Source organism: Schistocerca piceifrons, chromosome 5 (genome assembly GCF_021461385.2).
Source record: "Schistocerca piceifrons isolate TAMUIC-IGC-003096 chromosome 5, iqSchPice1.1, whole genome shotgun sequence".
Taxonomy (NCBI): domain Eukaryota; kingdom Metazoa; phylum Arthropoda; class Insecta; order Orthoptera; family Acrididae; genus Schistocerca; species Schistocerca piceifrons.
This window is the reverse complement of record NC_060142.1, coordinates 590,184,481-590,208,239: the sequence shown is the minus strand read 5'-3', so window position 1 is coordinate 590,208,239 and position 23,759 is coordinate 590,184,481.

The following is a 23,759-nucleotide window of genomic DNA, read 5'->3' as shown; positions in this document are numbered from 1 at the left end:
AATACTGACACCAGTTATTTACAGGAAAATGGAAAAATTGGTAGAAGCCAACCTCAGGGAAAATAAGTTCGGGTTCCGAAGAAACGTAGGAACACACGGCGTCATGCTGACCCAAAATTTATGTTTGAAGATAGACAGAAGAAAGGCAGACCTACGTTTATAGCATTTGTAGACTTACACAAAACTTTTGATAATATGGACTGGAATAATGTTTAAAATTCTGAAGGTAGCAGCGATAAAATCCAGAGAGCAACAGGTTGTTCACAACTTGTAGAGGAACCAGACTGGAGTTGTAAGAGTCCAATTCAAATCGTTCAAATGGTTCTAAGCTCTATGGTACTTTATATCGGAGGTCATCAGTCCCATAGACTTAGAACTACTTAATCCTAACGAACCTAAGGACATCACACACATCCATGCCCGAGGCAGGATTCGAACCTGCGACCGTAGCACCAACGCGGTTCCGGACTGAAGCGCCTATAACTGCTCGGCCACAGCGACCGGCCTGTAAGAGTCAAAGGACAGGAAAGTGGAAGCAGTAATTGAGATGGGAGTGACACAGGATTGTAGCGTATCCCCATCGTTAATCTGTCTGTACACTGAGCAAGCACTATAGGAAACCAAGGAGTAATTTGGAAGAGCAATTAAAGTTCAGGGAAAAGATATAAAAACTTTGCGGTTTGTCGATGACGTTGAAATCACGTAGGAGATACAAAGGACTTTGAAGATCAGTTGAACTGAGTGGATAGTGTCTTGAAAAGAGGTTATGAAATGAATATCAACAAAATTAAAACAACGGTAACGTAATGTGCTCGAACGAAATCAAGTCGTGCTGAGGAAATTTTAAGAGGAGATGAGACACAAAAAGTAATCGATGATTTTTGCCATTCCAGCAGCAAAATATCTTATGATGGCCGAGGTAGAGAGGTTGAAAATAGCAAGACAAGCGTTTCTGAAAAAGAGAAATTTGCTTACATCGAATATGTATTTAGGTATTAGGGAGTCTATTCTGAAGGTATTTGTATGGAGGGTAATCTTGTATAGAAGTAAAACGTGGACGATAAACAGTTTAAACAAGAAGACAATGCAAGGTTTTGAAATATGGTTTTACAGAAGAAAGTTGGAAATTAATCGAATAACTTATGGGAAGGTGCTAATAAAAGTGAGGAGAAAAAAAAATTATGGCGCAGCTTGGCTAAAAGAAGGAATCGGTTGACAGGTCAGACCTTGAGGCATCAAGAATTTGTCAATTTGCTACTGGGGAGGGAGGGGTGGGGGTGGGGAGTAAAAATTCCAAAGAGAGATCAAGGTGTGACTGAAGTGATCAGGTTCAAATGGGCGCAGGTAGTGGCTGTTACACAGAGGTGAAGAGACCTGCACAGGATAGACTTCCCTTGTGAGCTGCATCAAACCAGTATTCGGGCTGATACCACAACAACAGAAACATATAAATAGATGATCAAAAATCGCATTTCTCTCTCACAAGTCTATAAATATATGTGAAAAACAGACGTACTCACACACACACACACACACACACACACACACACACACATTATTTACATCAACACATACATAGTCACAGAAAAAACAGTTGAAAGCAAAACCTGAGAAAGTTGGAAACACAGAAACGAACAACACTCTAGACACAGAAAATGGAAGTTAAAGTGCTGTGTGTTGAAAACAGTGAAAAACTTTCAACCAATTTGTCACATGAGAGAAAGCTGTTTTGCTTAAAAATCATTTTATTATAAAAACGTCAATGAGCTGTTTTTAAATCTATAGCCTATACATGCAAACAAAAAAATCGTGCAGTATTTCAGGACACCCACTGAAGACGCCTTTTAACTAAGGCGAAACGCCTCTGTGTGCACAAGATAAATGAAAAATAAGTTACTATGCAGCATGCAAGAGGCATGCTTGCTATTAACGCAGATCTTATTAACACAGAGAAAGTTTGTTTCTTCAAAACGATTAAACGCTGTACATAAAATATTACTGGCGGGCTTCAAGAATCTGTGTGTTAACTTAGAAATTTCCATGCCATGCATGAAGCAAAGTAATCTTTGTTATTCCTGTGCCCTTATTAAAACTTACCTCTCCGGCGCCAGCATGGAATTTCTGCCGCATTCCTGTTGTAAACTTAAAAAATAATTAATACTAAGGATTGGTAACTCGAGCGACAAACATGTTCCTAAGACACACGTTGGCCTTTGCAAAGCCTCTGAGTCAGGATTAAATGGCCTCTCCTGTGACATGGTGATCAATCACTTGCAATTCTAAAGACAAGCCGCATACAAAGCCATTACACTGTAAATGTGTTTTGACGTAGTCTGTGAATCAGCCAGTCGCTTGACCTCGTTCTGACAAAAACTGCACGTGGTTAGAAATGCAAGAAGTAGCACATACACAGCCGCGTTTTTTTTTTTAGATGCAATAACTAAGTTTAACTTGAAAGAATGTATTAAGTTTGTCAACGACGCGAGTTTGGCTGTAACCAAAGACAACCGATACTAACGTGTTTTGTGCTGTTGGCACTATTTGTACTGATTCAGAAATACTTCCTTTGTTTTGAATGATTTCTTGTTATGGCTTAAAATGCTTCATAGCTCTGACGTTTTTATCCACATCGCGTTTCTCCAAGTAGTAACTAATACAAATGTGTTCTTAAATACGATTTAAAAACGCTAAATTGCACTTTTGAGGCGAGAGTAGATCCTACTGGAAGTAGTATCTGCCTTGTTTCAAAGAAATTTATATTATTAAGAAAATGTAAATAGAGCATTCTATGTTGTTTTTTTTAATGTGTGTGAAATCTTTGAAATCTTATGGGAGTTAACTGCTAAGGTCATCAGTCCCTAAGCTTATACACTACTTAACCTAAATTATCCTAAGGACAAACACACACACCCATGCCCGAGGGAGGACTCGAACCTCCGCCGGGACCAGCCGCACAGTCCATGACTGCAGCGCCTTAGACCGCTCCTTTGTATGTTTGTAAGACGCAAAATGTTTTTCCACGTCGCGACTATTGGGATTTCAAGTAACAACTGCAGACCATGTAGCAAGTATGCGAAACAAAATAAATTTAAACTAAACGTCGTTTACTCTTAACTCCAATTTACTAAATACTTTTCAAACCTGCGTCCAGCCATACTGATTTAGATTTTCCGTGATTTCTCTCAATCGCTTCAGGCAAATTCTGGGATGGTTTCTTTCAAAGGGCGCGGCCGACTTGCTTCCCTAATCCGATGGGACCAGTGACCATGCTGTTTGGTTCCCTCCCCTAACCAACCAACCAACTAAACCCCTGTAAAAGTTACAATTACACTCGGATATGAAACAGGACATTTTATACTATTTTGGAACTTTTTGAAATCTAATAATTGTAAGTAACAAATGCGTAACCTATAAATTATGGCTTCCTTAGACTAAAATATGGAGTAGTAATCTTTACGATAGTCTAGTACGTGTAGCAATGTGACATTTTCCCTTTAGTATTCTAAGGTTAAATAACTACTTTTTGTGGAAGAGGTATGCCTGTGTGTCTCACTCAGCGCCCATCTTGCATTCCATTGTTAATGTTGTTACTGGCTAGAAATTTGACGGTTCTGTTGGCTTGCTATCAGTGTGTGTTGGGTTCCAGGTTCAGACTCGGACTCACTCAGATCTGTGCTGAGACTGTTGACAAGGCTTACCACTGTCCACGTGGCTCGTTAGACACTTATGGCCCTAATAGGCTACTGTACCGTGGGTAGAGATGATGATGATGATGATGGTGTTGGTTTTTGGGGCACTCAACATCATGGTCATCAGCACCCGTGCATGTTCCATGTCTTTCCATTTCCAGTCTCGACACTTCCCGAATGATGTTGAGGACAACACAAATACCCAGTCCCCGGGCGGAGAAAATCGCGACCGGGCGGGGAATCGAACCCGGGACCCCATGATCCAGAGACTGCACACGTGGGTAGGGATGTCAAAGGCCCTGCCACCACGTGGGACAGGTGAAAAAATATTGGGAGTAGTCGACAGAGAGTACCTGATCAGTGGTTTCAGACTTTCTGCGCCTGCATTTTACTACATGAAGACAGACAACAAGATCCTTAGAAACTCAGTTGGCTCTGCTAATTTTTGTTTTGGGACATTTAATAGCAGAACTTCGGAATACGTTGTTTGGTTTATGGAGACGGACGAGTACACTCCCTGATCACAGATATTCGGACACACCTATGATATGCGGAGTTGACCACCAGTTGCCACGAGAAGAGAGCCTGCCGGCATAAAGAGAAGCTTGTTTTCAATTGAAAAGCAGCAGCAGCAGAATCGTTCTATCAGGAGAGGTCAGTGACTTCGAAGGTGGACTAGTAATTAGATGTCAACTGAATAACAAATACATCAGGGATATTTTAGCTCTTCTAACGCCTCTCAAGTCGACTCTTGGTGATGAGAGTGCGAAGTGGAAAAGCAAAGGAGCAATCATAGTTAAACCAATATCAGACAGACCTCATTATACGGACAATGACTGTCGAGCCCTGCGTAGGGTGGTTGTAAAAAATCGTATTAAATCGAAAGGAATCACTCATGAGTTCCAAACGGCTACATTCAGTCAGTTAGCACAATCACTATGTGTACGGATTTAAAAAGGAATGGGGTACGTCGGTCGAAAAACTCCTCAAAAGCCGTACATATCTGCAGTGGACGCTAAGCGACGACTGGAAACGAATGATTTGGAGTGAAGAATCACGCTACGCCCTGTGGCAATAGGATGGAAGGGTCTGGGTTTGGCAAACACCTGGAGAACGTCAGGTGGCGTCATGTGTAGTGCCATTAGTGAAGTGTGTAGGAGGTAGTGTTACGGAATGAGAGTGTTTTTCGTGGTTAGCTTGTGGTCACATTATTGTACGAAATACGGAAGGAAGTGGACACGTATTACAGAATTGCATCCATCGTTTGTATCTGCACGAAATAGCACCCTATCATAAAGCAGCTTCTGTGAGGCGATGGATTGTGGACAATAACATTCAAGAAATGGACTTGTGTGCCCAGAGCCTCGATCTAAATCTAATGGAACACTTCGCTCAAACCCCAGCGTCCAGCATCACAGTCTGCTATGGTTACGGTTCTTGAGCAAGAATTAGCTCCCATTCCTCGACAGACATCTCACTAAAAATGTCCCCCGTAGAGTCAAAGCTTTATTATTTTCAGCCATAATGGCTATATTTGTGAACCGTGACTGTGTGGGATAATTGTTGATTTCTAATTTCTAATGGGTAGCTCTGAGGGATGAAGTAGTGCAGGCAGCAGAGGATCAAGTAGGTAAAAAGACGAGGGCTAGTAGAAATCCTTGGGTAACATAAGAAATATTTAATTTAATTGATGAAAGGAGAAAATTTAAAAACGCAGTAAATGAAGCAGGCAAAAGGGAATACAAACGTCTCAAAAATGAGATCGACAGAAAGTGCAAAATGGCTAAGCAGGGATGGCTAGAGGACAAATGTAAGGATGTAGAGGCTTATCTCACTAGGGGTAAGATAGATACTGCCTACAGGAAAATTAAAGAGACCTTTAGAGAAAAGAGAGCCACTTGTATGAATATCAAGAGCTCAGATGGAAACCCAGTTCTAAACAAAGAAGGGAAAGCAGAAAGGTGGAAGGAGTATATAGAGGGTCTATACAAGGGCGATGTACTTGAGGACAATATTATAGAAATGGAAGAGAATGTAGATGAAGATGAAATGGGAGATTCGATACTGCATGAAGACTTTGACAGAGCACTGAAAGACCTGAGTCGAAACAAGGCCCCGGGAGTAGACAACATTCCATTGGAACTACTGACGGCCTTGGGAGAGCCAGTCCTGACAAAACTCTACCATCTGGTGAGCAAGATGTATGAGACAGGCGAAATACCCTCAGACTTCAAGAAGAATATAATAATTCCAATCCCAAAGAAAGCAGGTGTTGTCAGATGTGAAAATTACCGAACTATCAGTTTAATAAGTCACAGCTGCAAAATACTAACATTAATTCTTTACAGAAAAATGGAAAAACTGTAGAAGCCGACCTCGGGGAAGATCAGTTTGGATTCTGTAGAAATGTTGGAACACGTGGGGCAATACTGACCCTACGACTTATCTTAGAAGAAAGATTAAGGAAAAACAAACCTACGTTTCTAGCATTTGTAGACTTAGAGAAAGCTTTTGACAATGTTGACTGGAATACTCTCTTTCAAATTCTGAAGGTGGCAGGGGTAAAATACAGGGAGCAAAAGGCTATTTACAATTTGTACAGAAACCAAATGGCAGTTATAAGAGTCGAGGGGCATGAAAGGGAAGCAGTGGTTGGGAAGGGAGTGAGACAGGGTTGTAGCCTCTCCCCGATGCTATTCAATCTGTATATTGAGCAAGCAGTAAAGGAAACAAAAGAAAAGTTTGGAGTAGGTAGTAAAATCCATGGAGAAGAAATAAAAACTTTGAAGTTCGCCGACGACATTGTAATTCTGTCAGAGACAGCAAAGGACTTGAAAGAGCAGTTGAACGGAATGGACAGTGTCTTGAAAGGTGTATAAGATGAACATCAACAAAAGAAAAACAAGGATAATGGAATGTAGTCGAATTAAGTCGGGTGATGCTGAGGGAATTAGATTATGTTGGTTCAAATGGCTCTGAGCACTATGGGACTCAACTTCTAAGGCCATCAGTCCCCTAGAACTTAGAACTACTTAAACCTAACTAACCTAAGGACATCACACACATCCATGCCCGAGGCAGGATTTGAACCTGCGACCGTAGCGGTCGCGCGGTTCCAGACTGCAGCGCCTTTAACCGCTTGGCCAATTAGATTAGGAAATGAGACCCTTAAAGTAGTAAAGGAGCTTTGCTATTTGGGGAGCAAAATAACTGATGATGGTCGAAGTAGAGAGGATATAAAATGTAGACTAGCAATGGCAAGGAAAGCGTTTCTGAAGAAGGGAAATTTGTTAACATCGAGTATAGATTTAAGTGTCAGGAAGTCGTTTCTGAAAGTATTTGTACGGAGTGTAGCCATGTATGGAAGTGAAACATGGACGATAAATAGTTTGGACAAGAAGAGAATAGAAGCTTTCGAAATGTGGTGCTACAGAAGAATGCTGAAGATTAGATGGGTAGATCACATAACTAAAGAGGAGGTATTGAATAGAATTGGGGAGAAGAAGAGTTTGTGGCATAACTTGACAAGAAGAAGGGACCGGTTGGTAGGACATGTTCTGAGGCACCAAGGGATCACAAATTTAGCATTGGAGGACAGCGTGGAGGGTAAAAATCGTAGAGGGAGATCAAGAGATGAATACACTAAGCAGATTCAGAAGGCTGTAGGTTGCAGTAAGTACTGGGAGATGAAGCAGCTTGCACAGGGTAGAGTAGCATGGAGAGCTGCATCAAACCAGTCTCAGGACTGAAGACAACAACAACAACAATTTCTGCTACAAGTCACTTTTTATTTTATGTTGAATCTAACATAATACAACGCGTTTCGAACATGTTCTGTTGATTTTCAGGCGTTTATACATACATATATACAGAGAAATGTTACTTAAAAAGAAAGTCTTAAACTAGATTTATCTAGAACTCTTTGTCCACTGTTTGTTACTGTAGCGGCTGGTGTGGCATTTGGGGGGGGGGGGGGGGGGGAGTAGGGGGGCAGTGTGTGGCTAGAAATCGATATCAGAGATGTCTTCTGCTGGTTTTCATCCTTGTGGTTGACTATGTATGATATCACAGCCTGTATAGAATGCAGATAGATTTGCATCAGTTATGTGTTACGAAAATTGTGTGAAAGGCTTTTGTATGACGGTTGATCACTTACGATTTCATCATCTTGGTGCTTCACTTGCATCACTGATGTAATGGCGGAGCCTGGCGGACTGTAGCATGTGAGTCTGTATCGATTATCTAGGTTTTGTATCGATATTATTGGTACTGACAGATTTGCAGTCAATTATTTACATGGACATATCTTGAATCTATTAAGTTAGAACTGGCTTCAGACTATTGAAGAATTTTGAGTTTTTGAATTTGGTTATTTCATTAAGAACGTTATCTCCATGCTTTGTATTAAGTATGAAAATTTCCATTTCTTCCATGATATCCAATCTTTTACTTTTTCCTATTTTGTGTAAAATTTCGAGGTTGTCTTCGGTTTTCAAAGAGTGGCCTGTGTCTTTAATGTGAGTTGCTACTGCTGATTTGTTACATTTATCAAGCCTGTAGCAGTCTAAATGTTCTTTGAATCGAGTTCTGAAATTTCTGCCTGTTTGGCCGATATAATATTTATTACATTGGCTGCAGGTAACATGTGTCTGATGGTATTATATTAATTCTAATTTCGTTCTAGACGGCTGCAGGTCATCAATGGTGTCTGCTCTTTCGGACACACATTCCCCGAACTCTTACGGGACTTGGTAAGAATGTCTTCCACGAGTAATGAGTGTGTTGGGGTGGGACACTACGAATGTAGTGTGTGGACATACAAGGTGAGAATGTGGGTCTCGCGGGAGGCACGAGCGAGATAGTCCCTGCAGTCGCACTATCCTGTGTGCCCTCGGTGGCTCAGATTGATAGAGCGTCTGCCAACTAATCAGGAGATCCCGGGTTCGACTGCCGGTTGGGGCACACATTTTCACCTGTCCCCGTTGATATATATCAACACCCGTCAGTAGTTGAAGGTATTAAATTAATTCTAATTTCGTTCTAGACGACAGCAGGTCATCGATGGTGTCTGTTCTTTCGGACATGCTCATATAAGTATACTATGACAAATGGTTCATCCAGCTGTACCCCACACACATTCACTACTTACAAATAAATTATCCAGCTACTCACACAATCAGGTGGGTCCCAGGCCCATCCCAACAGATGAACCATTTGTCGACAAGATGTGGCGGCCTTACTTTCAGCTGCAGTGCAGATGAACCTTATGACCTTACAATCGAAAGGCTATCTGGCGCACCATATGCAGAGCAGCGCCACCGCCCTCTAGCAGGAACCTCCTGTAATCCTCAGTCTGAGAGCCTTTGAGGCTGCATGGTTCACACCCTTAGGCAACCCTTAGATGGCACCTGCATCTATGTGATATGCATACGTTTTTATGTGAACTCTACAAACTCCACAATCTGTGAACCATTTGCCTCATCTTTTAAAAGGCCGATAACCTTCTTATTTTGAGGTGTTATTCCATAAGGATTATCACCTGCATATCCAGAAGTGTTGAATGCTTTGGGATTGTAACTAATTGCTTCATATGAACCTTCTTATTTTGAGGTGTTATTCCATAAGGATTATCACCTGCATATCCAGAAGTGTTGAATGCTTTGGGATTGTAACTAATTGCTTCATATGAACCTTCTCATTTTGAGGTGTTATTCCATAAGGATTATCACCTGCATATCCAGAAGTGTTGAATGCTTTGGGATTGTAACTAATTGCTTCATATGAACTGCAGTCTTTCACACAGTAGATGAAACTGTCTGTATCCATATAAAGTAATTTAGGATCAGAGAAGTTAGGCTTCGCAAACTCATAATGCAATCGGTACATGTGGAGTTTGGAGAGGGCCAGAATACACATACCAATGAATTCATGCTACATACCCTTCACGAAAATCTTTGCCAACCTCACAGCGACTAGTTATTCTCTGAAAATGGTGGCCTGCTTGAAATTTGGCCTGGAGATGTACTCTCTTGCGCCAAAGTGAACCCCAACGCCGTCAGGAAAATAAATTAATTTCCTGGTGTTCTCTAACATTTTCAACTTTTTGCACGAAAACTGAATTGGTCATTAATTTGTAAACATCTTTTTCTAAGTCACATGTCGCAATAGGCCTTCGCGGTGTTCACATGAACCTCCATCCAGTGATGCTGCTCGGAGGAGATGCTTCGGGTGATTTCAACACGCTCCATCTCCAAACTGAAAGATTACTGGAGGTCTCTGTACAACACAGTACACCTCCGCTTACTCCCCAGTGCTGTCATCACCTTTGGGACAGAACCATTACGAGGGACTACGCGCTCTGGAGACAGTGGACAGCCAATACGCACATCATGTAATTGCGTGATATATGTCACTTCTACCTTGCGGACATATCCCTCACCAGAATCAGCAGATACATTTTGGATCTTATCTTTCAATCTGACGTTTTCGTCTTTGGACAGCCATCAGAACGCATGAAATGGCAGTTTGTTGCAGGACATACCCATAGCGGTTGTTCACTTCCAAGTAATGGATGTAACTTGAATTGTCTGATGGTCTGTACTCCTCCTAGCTCATTCGCGGGTTATTCGTCTTGATATATCTGTGCACACCCTAGCAAAATCCTCCGAAAATCCTACATTGGAAGAAGAGCAGCACGTCAAAATCGATCAACAGTTCGATGCGTACACTTCTTAACACTGCGTCGTAGGGAAGCCCTGGCTCGATGTAATAGAAGACAGGATCCAGAGAGCATGTGCCCGGGCATACAGCCCAAAATTTTTCAAAAATGTCTGCGAGCATTTGTATACTAGCGCTCATGTACTATCTAGGATATACCCCTGCCAAACTTTCACCACGTGCTCACATTCTGGATCCATTATAGCAGTGTCTGTTAGTTTACTGGAGAATGTGCTTATGTCAGGTGAGTGGTTTCGAGGCATCTCTCCATCGAATCCAGGTATTCATAGGGAACTATCCCCTTCCTCGTTGCAAGCTGGATCATCAGGATATACGACTCCGGTGATGTACATGTCGTCCTGTCGCATCGTTTCAGAAAATTTCTGCCGGCTGGTGTGGCCGAGCGGTTCTAAGCTCTTCAGTCTGGAACTTCGCGACCGCTACGGTCCTAGGTTCGAATCCTGCCTCTGGCATGGATGTGTGTGATGTCCTTAGTTCTAGGGGACTGATGACCTCAGATGTTAAGTCCCATTGTGCTCAGAGCCATTTAAAATTTCAGAAAATTTCTGAAGAGACACATGCATGAAATATAGCGAATTCAGAAAGTGGAGAGTCATTTCCTGCGTGATTCGCTTGGAAAATGAAATATACTTTCCAACGGTGTCAGGAACGATACTGACATTATTATCTTTCCAGCCGAAATCAGCCAAGTTCTCAACAAGAAACTGAGCATCGTACCCACTCAAATTATGGAAGAAGAGGGGTATGTGCCGTCGCAGTTTGTCTTTCAAGTTGCACGCGTTGTGAGCTGCCCTGTGGAACTTCCCTGTTAGATGGAGTGGCCTCTACGAGGAGTTTCCACTTTTCCATCCAATGACAGCCCACAAATATGGCACTCAACTGCTGCTCGTATAAGCCATCATTCTCCTGTGATTCGGTCATGGGAACGTTGCTGCGATAAATCCTATCAACCTCCCACGCAAGATTTTTGAGCTCGGGGAGCAGCCATCTCGCATCTGACCTGGAAATTTATCACTAAAATGATCTGAAAATATCGATAAAGTGGCATAAATATTAGGTGTAGCATCCACGGCTTCTTTGTCGGCCGTACCAGGCGCGCAGCAAGCCGTCTGGCTGCCTGTGACGGATTGCTCGAGGGGGCGGCGGGGAGGGAGGGGGCGCCCCACACACGCGCCATCACACAGCGCTAAATTCACCCCCCACCACTCGCGGCGACTCAGGTTGATCGGCACGTCATTTTAAGCAGTAGCAGTTCAGATCTCTGCCCAGACTCAATGAATCATTGAACTCGTCTCAACCTTACTACTGTAGATTGCAGTGAGGAAAATTACACTGACGTATATATATATATATATATATAAGTCAGCACCAGAGAAGATCGCACAGGTGACGCCGCCTACTGGGCCAGGAGAGCCGTGTACTTGCTTATCGCTGCGTACAATACATTACACGTACTCTCTACGAATCTGAAGAAGTGCTACTAAATATTAATCGATCTTTTTTATACTTAGTGTACCAAATTCTATGGATAACAGAGCTACACTGCTAAAAATTCAAATCAATAACTTCAATACTTTCGGAGATATAAATTTTTACCTGAAACGCATAATAATCGTGCTGACATTGTGAAACTGAGTAGGGATTGTAATGTATTCATCTATAGTATCAATTGAAACGACAACCATGATGATGGGTTCATATAATCTATATTTCTGGAGTTTTCTTTAGTTTCATTGCCACAGATTTCTGACGTAATTAACAGTATACTGTAAAATTATTATTTCATTGTGTTTTGGCTGTGTGAGTCTTCTGGAGAGACTGAGAGATCGAATGGACGATGTACGTAGAGTGAGAATGTGATATTTTATTAAATCTGTGTAAATGTAAGCGTGAGAAAGTTGTTGTGAAATATGGGAATTTGTGACTATGTGCGAGTTAGTCTATTAGTAATTTATTTTGTGGAAAGGAATCATATTTTGTGTTCATTAAATTTTATCTAGTTTCGGAATTACGTGATTTCTAGTCTAAATTACTTGTGGTAATCTGACTGGCTGACATTAGAAATACCGCGAATATAGAAGTGCTCCAGATGATGTGATTGGTTGCTTAATATACTAGCCAATAGGAATTCAGCATTTCCCGCGCGTTGGAGTAGGGTTTTGTGCCACATCTCTTTGAGTCGATACACTCGCTCGGGATCCGTCTTCTGGTTAACACCTATGTTAAATAGCGCTGATCAAATTTGCACCTAAATGAAGAAATCCGCGCGTTTGATCGGTTCTCGTGTAGTTGATGAAAAGCAACTACAGTGCTGACTATTTTGAGCACGTTTGACCTTTCTGAGTAATTTATTTTAGGAGAAAACTCCGTGTGGCGTGGTTTGTGCAAGTTACGAGACATTATTGGGAACCCTTCTGTGCCACAAGACTACTGAACGACTTATTGTGTTAACTTGCAAGTAGTCGTGGGTCAGTGACTGTTTAGGACGTTTCAAATATCGGGTCGGACTAAAAATATTCTGGCTGCTTTTGAGTGTGAACTTGTTATAGAGACAGTCAGTAAAATTGCATAATTAGTGTCGGGATATTAAATGAGGACTTGATAGCCATTTTCTGTGTTTTAAAGACAATAAACCAGGTCACAGGAAAATTTTAGACATTTTTCAGACAAGTCATGCAAGAACCCCGAACGCCCGGTTGTTGAGCTTCCAGATGCTGCCCATGAACTGGAGTTATGTGGGCTTTGGTTGGTAGGTATTTAGCTGACTTACGTCAACGCTCCTTTCATCGGCTAAACCAGTATCTGCCGTCGCAGAGTGAAGGGCCACACAACCTGAAACCTGATCGTTCTAAGTTCATTCAGTGAGAGAGCAACCCGCCCCAACACACACTCTCCATCATGTAGATGTTTTAATGCTGAGGGGAAGGTGATGTAAAGACTACAGGGTGCGTCAAAAAATGTATACACACTTTGAACTGTCATAGACAATTTATTTCCCGTTCTACAGGGTTAAATATCTGTGAGAAAGTAATGTTATGTTTCTTCAACAGGTGGCAGCAGTGGCAAGGAAGCAACTGCAACATGGCGGACGTGCGTTTGAGCTTTGAAGCGTGAGACGTGAACCGTGGTTTAAGGGTAGCATAATTTGGTCGGATGAAGCCCAATTCAAACTCAATGGAACTGTCAATAGGCTGCATTATACGGTAATGATGAGTTTTATTTCCAACAAGATGGCCCCCCCGCCGCACTATCATAGGGACGTACGGGCATACCTGGATCACAATGTGCCAGGCCAGTGGATAGGACGCAGGGGACCAATCGAGTTTCCTGCACGCTCTCCAGACCTTACGCCATTGGATTTCTTCTTATGGGGCACAGTAAAAGATGAGGTGTACAAACGTAAACCACGTAACCTGGACACACTTTGGATTGAGATTCAGGCGGTGTGCGCAGAAATCTCATTGGACACTTTGGTACGATGTACGGAATCAGTGGTGACTCGTACTCAGAAATGTATTGATGCTGAAGGCCACCAGTTTGAACATTAATCACATTTGTAAAGTACATTTATTTTTCCAATTGGACTTTAAGCTTTCCATTTCCAGAAATTTAACATTGTAGAACGGGAAAATAAATTTTCTATGACGCTTCGAAGTGTGTATACATTTTTGACGCACCTTGTATTACTTGTATTACAACGAATCCACTAAATAAACTGCCTACACTACGCTTTTCCGTCCTCTGCTGGAGTACTACTGCGCATTATGGGATCCTTACCATACATGACTGACGGAAGACATCGAAAAAGTTCAAAGAAGTGCAGTTCGTTTTAAGCTGTCGCGAATTAAGAGAGAGAGAGTGTGTCACGGATATGATACGCGGTTTGAGGTGGCGGACATTAAAACAATGGCGTATTTCGTTGTGGTGCGATCTTTTCACAAAAATATCAATCTCCACCTTTCTCCTCCAGCTATCATTGCCGCTGGATCCCAGCCGGCGACCAAATTACAAGCTCTGTTTTTAACAATGGTTGCAGTTTTTTAATACCTGAGGATAAGACGACACTGGCACTGTCGAATCTTGATATAGGCACCGTAAGTAAAACTTAAATGAAAATAAAAGGCGTAATTTGTGTCATAGCTATATGTTACATTGCAGTGTAGCTGAGAAAACAAAATTATCTCCAACGGAAATAAATCATCAGCACTAATACGACAACACTAATAACTCACTGACGTCTTTTTACGTCTATTGCCACAAGTCATTATCAGATTATAGCATTTAACTGATGAAGAAAGCAAGAGAAAAATACAGCAAGGGTAAAAAATTCAGCCGCGGTACTAGCATTAATTTTGTCGTTGTTGTGTTACTATAGAACAGTGATCGCCAAACCGGTGTTAGCGAGCTGATAGAAGCGCGCGGGGACGTTTTCGATATGTCGGGGTGACGCTCAGGTTGGTTAACCTGGGTTGTTCCACTGAGCCCCAACCGCATTCGCGACATGAAGTGCTTGCTTCTTCTGCGCAATAGTTTGTCAAGAATACTACATCGTTAGTCTCATACTTGATCGTATACTCGTGAGGCTATGCACGTTATGTTTTTAGTATGTACGAGGGTGAGTCAAATGAAAACCTTAAATTTGTAATAACAAATCGAAATTTCGCTCCGTTATCCTGTAAGTTGGTAAGCGTGCTACAAACAGCGTGCAGAATGGCCTGTAGGTGGCAGCATAGTGCAGATGCACACATACCGTCGCAGTATTAGTATAAAGATGGCCGCCCCACTTGCGACTTGCACCAGGGAAGAACAGCGTTCTGTTATTCGGTTTTTGCTTAGCAAAGGTGTGAATCCTATTGAAATTCATCGACGAATGAAGGTTCAGTACATGCAAGTGGACATTTAACGTGACCATGTACAAATGAAGCAAAATCTTAAAAATTGCATCATTATTAAAAAATTAAGTACAGTACGGTACTTGGATGACGAAAAATGTAAAATAAAATTCCCGTTTCTATAGGCACAGTATTCTGGATTTCAGTACTTGTGAACAATGCGTAGCTCAAAACGGAAGAAAGATAAGAAAGATTACATGTCACCAAACTCCGGACGTTGCTAATAAGTTATAATAGAATGAAATGATGCTACCGGTTGACTGAGAGATGAAACTGCTAAATGTGTACACAGTCCTATTAAGGAGGATATCTGTGGTGAGCGTTCCGTTTCAGAAATTTAGCCTTCCTAGGGTAATCAGAAACGGCTACTGGCATGATAAAACACATTAGTCAAAGGGTTATTCCTTAAAAATTCTAATAACGGTTAACAGCTGTCAGGCGCTAGTATAAAGCAACACATTGTGTTATATTTCTTTTAATTTGCTGAAGGGGTGTTCTTTTGTACTGTACGGCCAATGATCGGATCTAGTCGGTAGAAGTAGGGCGTCGTCGGCATTGGAACTTCTGCCAACATGTGTGACATAACAGTGGTTGGCGATAACGAGCGACTGTTGTACAGCAGCCTTCATTTAACTGGCTCCGTAAACTTTAAATGCGAACATTTTTAGGTTAGGCTTTACCGTGACTGTTACTGACATTAAATGAAACAACAAGTTTACTGTTACCAGTCACCATTTTATTTTTTCCACGACGCGTTTCGAAGGTTTAAACCTCCATCATCGGGTGGATTTACATTAGTTAGTATTACATATGTGTGTATGTTGTGTTACGGCTTTGGAGGAACTTGTGGCACTGCCTAGTGGAAAAACAAGACACTATTTCAGAATATGATTTTGGATTCACACTTTCACACAACTATTTTAAATTTAACAATAAAATCTACAAACAAACAGATGGTTTGGCAATGGGCTCAAATCTTTCCGGATTGTTAGCAGAAATATTTATAAGTAACCTAGAAGACAAAATCTTGAATTCCAATCACCACCTCCTCAACAATATCATCTACTACTACAGATATGTAGGTGATATCATAATTTTAATCAAAGGAACTAAAGATGACATCAGTGAGTTGAATCAGTTTTTCAACAACTCCCATGAAAGCATAAAATTCACAGTTGAACACCAAAAAGATGACAGTATAAATTTCCTAGACCTTACCATTACAATAAAGAATAACAGACATCAGTTTGAAATTTATTCGAAGCCTACCACAACACATACTACAATCCACAACTCCTCTTGCCACCCTGCAGCACACAAAATGGCAGCATACCGGTACATGATTAATAGAGCTAGAGCTATCCAGCTACCACTCTCAGAAGATAAATGTGATCAAGAAATTGAAATAATAAAACAAACAGCTATTGAAAATGGCTATAACAGCTCCATAGTAGACACTCTAAAACACTCAATAATGGCAAAGCAATCACAACACAAAAAACAAAAAGAAAATAACATCTTCCATACAATCCCCTTTCTGGGTAACATTTCATACCATATTGATAATGTCTTCAAACGGAAAGGCATAAGCATATCCTTGACAACAGACAACAAGATTGGACAGAAGTTACCCCACAACATCGGCACACGAGACCCACTTCATCACACAGGTGTGTACAAAATTGAATGTTTGGACTGCGACTGCTTCTACATAGGCCAGACAGGCAGATCATTTGAGATAAGGTTCAAGGAACACATGGCAGCACTAAAAAACAAAAAATACCACACATCAGCAATAGCTACCCACCTACATGAAACAAAACACCATGTTAACAACACAACCATTAGCATCCTACACATCCAACCAAAAGGCAGGAAACTAGACATCCTTGAAACACTCCAAATATACAAACACCAAATGAAACAACCAGAATCCATCTTAAATGACAAAAATGACAATATTTACAATAGTATCATCTCTGTTTTCAGCAACTGCCCACACTCTTAAAATACACACACACACACACACACATGTGCACACATCCTAATATTTACCATAAATATTGACAGCTGCCAAGAGTACAAGAGATTGACCTCATTCACAGATAATCCATCACACCAACAGCTTGTACCCCTTGTCAGCTTAAAACTGTATGTACATCAACTACTGGCACAAATGTATATTTATCTGCATACTTTATAACATTAACCAGTGTATTACCCCAACCTTTAGGCAGCTAATACACTCCTGAAAATGGAAAAAAGAACACATTGACACCGGTGTGTCAGACCCACCATACTTGCTCCGGACACTGCGAGAGGGCTGTACAAGCAATGATCACACGCACGGCACAGCGGACACACCAGGAACCGCGGTGTTGGCCGTCGAATGGCGCTAGCTGCGCAGCATTTGTGCACCGCCGCCGTCAGTGTCAGCCAGTTTGCCGTGGCATACGGAGCTCCATCGCAGTCTTTAACACTGGTAGCATGCCGCGACAGCGTGGACGTGAACCGTATGTGCAGTTGACGGAATTTGAGCGAGGGCGTATAGTGGGCATGCGGGAGGCCGGGTGGATGTACCGCCGAATTGCTCAACACGTGGGGCGTAAGGTCTCCACAGTACATCGATGTTGTCGCCAGTGGTCAGCGGAAGGTGCACGTGCCCGTCGACCTGGGACCGGACCGCAGCGACGCACGGATGCACGCCAAGACCGTAGGATCCTACGCAGTGCCATAGGGGACCGCACCGCCACTTCCCAGCAAATTAGGGACACTGTTGCTCCTGGGGTATCGGCGAAGACCATTCGCAACCGTCTCCATGAAGCTGGGCTACGGTCCCGCACACCGTTAGGCCGTCTTCCGCTCACGCCCCAACATCGTGCAGCCCGCCTCCAGTGGTGTCGCGACAGGCGTGAATGGAGGGACGAATGGAGACGTGTCGTCTTCAGCGATGAGAGTCGCTTCTGCCTTGGTGCCAATGATGGTCGTATGCGTGTTCGGCGCCGTGCAGGTGAGCGCCACAATCAGGACTGCGTACGACCGAGGCACACAGGGCCAACACCCGGCATCATGGTGTGGGGAGCGATCTCCAACACTGGCCGTACACCACTGGTGATCGTCGAGGGGACACTGAATAGTGCACGGTACATCCAAACCGTCATCGAACCCATCGTTCAACCATTCCTAGACCGGCAAGGGAACTTGCTGTTCCAACAGGACAATGCACGTCCGCATGTATCCCGTGCCACCCAACGTGCTCTAGAAGGTGTAAGTCAACTACCCTGGCCAGCAAGATCTCCGGATCTGTCCCCCATTGAGCATGTTTGGGACTGGATGAAGCGTCAGGTGGATATACACTGTACTAGTGCCGACATTGTGCATGCTCTGTTGCCTGTGTCTATGTGCCTGTGGTTCTGTCAGTGTGATCATGTGATGTATCTGACCCCAGGAATGTGTCAATAAAGTTTCCCCTTCCTGGGACAATGAATTCACGGTGTTCTTATTTCAATTTCCAGGAGTGTATATGCAACATGTAATCTTAAGACTCCTTGCCATGTAAATGTCTGCTTTCATATAATCACTCCTTCCTCTCTCTCTTTCTCTTTCTCTTTCTCTCTCTCTCTTTCTTCTATGAGTGTCATCTATGTATGATTTTACTGCTGTTGCCAATATGATCATTGTAATTCAAACCTGTAACATTTTACCTGATTGTTATTAGCAAGTATGAAGTTTAAGCCATTTTAACATTTCACCTGATTGCATAAACGAGTACGAATGTTTAGCTGTTTTAACCTTTCAAAATTGGATTTATATACCACCTGAAGTACACACACATATATTTGACACCTCAAAACAAACACCTGCAGATGGTTTAAACGATTATTCTGTAATTATGTTGTTACGATGTATTTTCTTTGCACTTACCGATTATATCTTCTCTTCTGCTACATGAACCTTGCACCCAGCTGATTCCAGACGCCATATTTGTTTACAAATGTGGCAGTATACATGTGAAGTGTTACGACAGAAAAAGGAACCTGTGACCACTGGAGGTACTCCAGTTTACTTATTGAAGTTTACCATTAGATATCAGTTTAATTTTTTGTCAAAAGTATCCAAAACCATATTCTGAAATAGTGTCTTGTTTCTCCACTAGCCAGTGCCACAAGTTCCTCCAAAGCCGTAACACAACATACACACATATGTAATACTAACTAATGAAAATCCACCCGATGATGGAGGTTTAAACCTTCGAAACGCGTCGTGGAAAAAATAAAATGTTGACTGGTAACAGTAAACTTGTTGTTTCATTTAATGGTTCCGTAAACACTACTGCAAATAAGCACCACATCTGAGCACGAATGTCTGCTGTGTAATGCATTTGCAAGAAACCCAAAGGAAGGAGAGAAGATTAGGATTTACGTTCCATCCTTAATGAGGTCATTAGATGATGATGATGATGATGAGGATGATGCGTGGTTTGGGGAGCGCTCAACTGCGCGGTCATCAGCGCCCGTACATGTCTATTTTTTACACAATCCAGTCTAGCCAATGTCACGAATAATGATGGTGATGATAATGATGATGATGATGAAATGATAGGGACTACACAAACACCCAGTCCCCAGGTTGAGAAAGTCCTCAACCCGGCCGAGAATCGAACCCGGGACCCTGTGACCCAGAGGCAGCAATGTTAGGCATGTTAGGCACTAGATCACAAGCTATGGATGAGGCCATTAGAGACGGACCACAAACTCTGATTGTTTCAAGGATGTGGAAAGAAATCGGCTGTACACTTGCAAAGGAACCATTCGCGGATTTGCGTGAAGCACTTAGGGGAATGACGGAAAATTTAAATCAGGTTGGTAGGACACGGATTTCTACATCTACATCTACATTTATACTCCGCAAGCCACCCAACGGTGTGTGGCGGAGGGCACTTTACGTGTCACTGTCATTACCTCCCTTTCCTGTTCCAGTCGCGTATGGTTCGCGGGAAGAACGACTGTCTGAAAGCCTCCGTGCGCGCTCTAATCTCTCTAATTTTACATTCGTGATCTCCTCGGGAGGTATAAGTAGGGGGAAGCAATATATTCGATACCTCATCCAGAAACGCACCCTCTCGAAACCTGGCGAGCAATCTACACCGCGATGCAGAGCGCCTCTCTTGCAGAGTCTGCCACTTGAGTTTATTAAACATCTCCGTAACGCTATCACGGTTACCAAATAACCCTGTGACGAAACGCACCGCTCTTCTTTGGATCTTCTCTATCTCCTCCGTCAAACCGATCTGGTACGGATCCCACACTGATGAGCAATACTCAAGTATAGGTCGAACGAGTGTTTTGTAAGCCACCTCCTTTGTTGATGGACCACATTTTCCAAGCACTCTCCCAATGAACCTCAACCTGGTAACCGCCTTACCAACCATTAATTTTATATGATCATTCCACTTCAAATCGCTCCGCACTCATACTCCCAGATATTTTACAGAAGTAACTGCTACCAGTGTTTGTTCCGCTATCATATAATCATACAATAAAGTATCCTTCTTTCTATGTATTCGCAATACATTACATTTGTCTATGTTAAGGGACAGTTGCCACTCCCTGCACCAAGTGCCTATCCGCTGCAGATCTTCCTGCATTTCGCTACAATTTTCTAATGCTGCAACTTCTCTGTATACTACAGCATCATCCGCGAAAAGCCGCATGGATTCGTCGTCCACCCGAATACGAGTCCAGTTTGTTAACCACTGTGCCCATGTTCATCTTATGGCTTGGCATCATCAATATCCAAGCTATGCACGTGAATTGGGTTGCCCGGAGTCTGCCTCTCGAATTTTGGTAGGTCCCGGAGTTTCACAGGGAATGAGATGCTATTGAGATTATAATTAACACAGGCATTTAATGTCCTGTATCTACCTGTAGGCACTGCATTTGTCGGGTAATTTCTATTGCCAGCCATAAGTCACCACGCAAAGCAGAATTAATCTCTCTTAGAAGTATTCTGGACATTAAAACTTTTATTGTTTTTTATTTTTATTTTTTATTTTTTTAGCGCCAATGTCTTCCAGAAGAGCAATGAAACTGGGTTCTACATTAAGTGAATCAAAATGGCTCTGAGCACTATGGGACTTAACATCTATGGTCATCAGTCCCCTAGAACTTAGAACTACTTAAACCTAACTAACCTAAGGACATCACACAACACCCAGTCATCACGAGGCAGAGAAAATCCCTGACCCCGCCGGGAATCGAACCCGGGCGTGGGAAGCGAGAACGCTACCGCACGACCACGAGCTGCGGACTAAGTGAATCAAAAATATACATGTGTACGTGAGTACTCGACAGAGTGCCTTAGCAAATCCCCTTTCCTGCATTTCAGAAAAAATGCGTCTAGTATGACACGCTTGGTAAATGCTACAGACCACTCTGCGATTAACTCGCCCCACAATATCACACCACTAGCCCACTAGCCTCCCGAATTTGGACGATGCTCCCTTCCCCAACTGCTTCACTGCCCTCCTTGGGGGGGGGGGGGGGGGAGGGTGCTTGAGTTCACAGTACAGAACTGCCTTACACTTAATTACGGGAAGTCATCGGCCACTGACAGATCCAGGGAGATCCCTTTACAAAATGGCTTCTCAGGCATTAAGGAAAGTCTCAGGACCTCGATATCCTGGATTAGTGTTGCCAATGCGAGCCTGTAAGATCCTGCCTCCAAAAGTGCTAGCAACCACAGACTAGTGCAGTGAGGGTGTGTGATTTATATGATAATCCATAACAGAGTGCGCTCTAGGCTTGCTGCAGTTGGGCTCAGAGCGATGTGGTGCTGTCCAGTGGCGATGACTGTGGTTATGTCCACGGTGCAGAGAGCATAGTTGCCTTGGCAGACAAGCTGGTGTCATCAGCCGATACCACACTGATGTTGACTGACATGGCTGCGCTTGTGTTTTCGGGCACAGTGAGGATCGTCAAACGACTGGGCTGGGCCAAAGACCTCATCACTTCATGTCAAGTCGCGGTGGTGATGGTGGTGTTCCAGGCGCGAGCCAGAATCCACACACATTGGCCACATCTGCAACTAGAAACGTATTTGTAAGTACCATGCATAAAAACGTTGTATGCAGGTATCTATGCTTAAAAGTATGTGTAAAAAACGTATTATTGCAGAATACAAAGAACTACTATTTCGGTATTTGTCACAGACTGCGGTCTGTAGTGTACAGTTATTCCACTGGGCTGCAGTTATCCACTCCCATCACAGAAACGTCGTTGTAAAACCCTCCTGGAAGCCGTCTGCCATCCGCGGCTGCATCAATGAACCCCACCAAATCGTCTAACGTACACTCATTCATTCTACATCTACAACTACGTGATTACTCTGCTATTCACAATAAAGTGCCTGGCAGAGGGTCCAATGAACCACCTTCAAGCTGTCTCTCTACCGTTCCACTCTCGAACGGCACGCGGGGAAAACGAGCACTTAATTTTTTCTGTGCGAGCCGTGATTTATTTTATTTTATCGTGATGATCATTTCTCCCTATGTAGGTGGGTGACAACAGAATGTTTTCGCAATCGGAGGAGAAAACTGGTGATTGAAATTTCATGAGAAGATCCCGTCGCAACGAAAAGCAAATGTGTTTTAATGATTGCCACTCCAATTCACGTCATGTCTGTGACACTATCTCCCCTATTTCGCGATAATACAAAACGAGCTGCCCTTCTTTGTACTTTTTCGATGTCATCCGTCAGTCCCACCTGATGCAGAGTGATGGCCCGCTCTTATCTGCAACAAAAGAAGAAGAAATTAACCATTATGTTGCAACTATAACGAACACACTCGTCTAAAATACATACCGGTAGGATCACTAGAGTCAAATCAGGAGCGCTTATTAGCTCCTTAAGAAACATCGTCATAACCGTTCCATTTCAGTGCTTCATCTCTGCCGATGCTAACGGCGCTGTTGTTGCTACTAGGAGGTTCTCCGATTGGAATGACTCTACATCACAAGCAGAACTTAAGAGCCGCCATACTGCATGGAATTAAACTTGTCAAGCTTGGAAATTGACCCCAAATAATGAAACGTGTAAGGTCATTCACATGAGTGCTAAAAGGAACTGCTGAAGACGAATTCTTTACCTGACGACGTTCTCAAAAAACTTCGTCCTGGTGCTGCCGTGTCACCGAGACCGTACGGTCTACCCAAGATTCATAAGAAAGGGGTCCTGCTTCGTCCGATCGTGAGTAATTTGGGTGCTCCTACCTACAATCTAGCCAAGTATTTAGCATCTGTTCTTGGCCCTCACGTCGGTAAATGCGGACATCACATTCCCAATTCTATGGTGTTTATTCAGAGATTGAAGTCCTTGTCTCTTAGTCCCTGCGATTTGCTTGTGAGCTTTGATGTCGTGTCGCTTTTTACCCGGGTTCCTC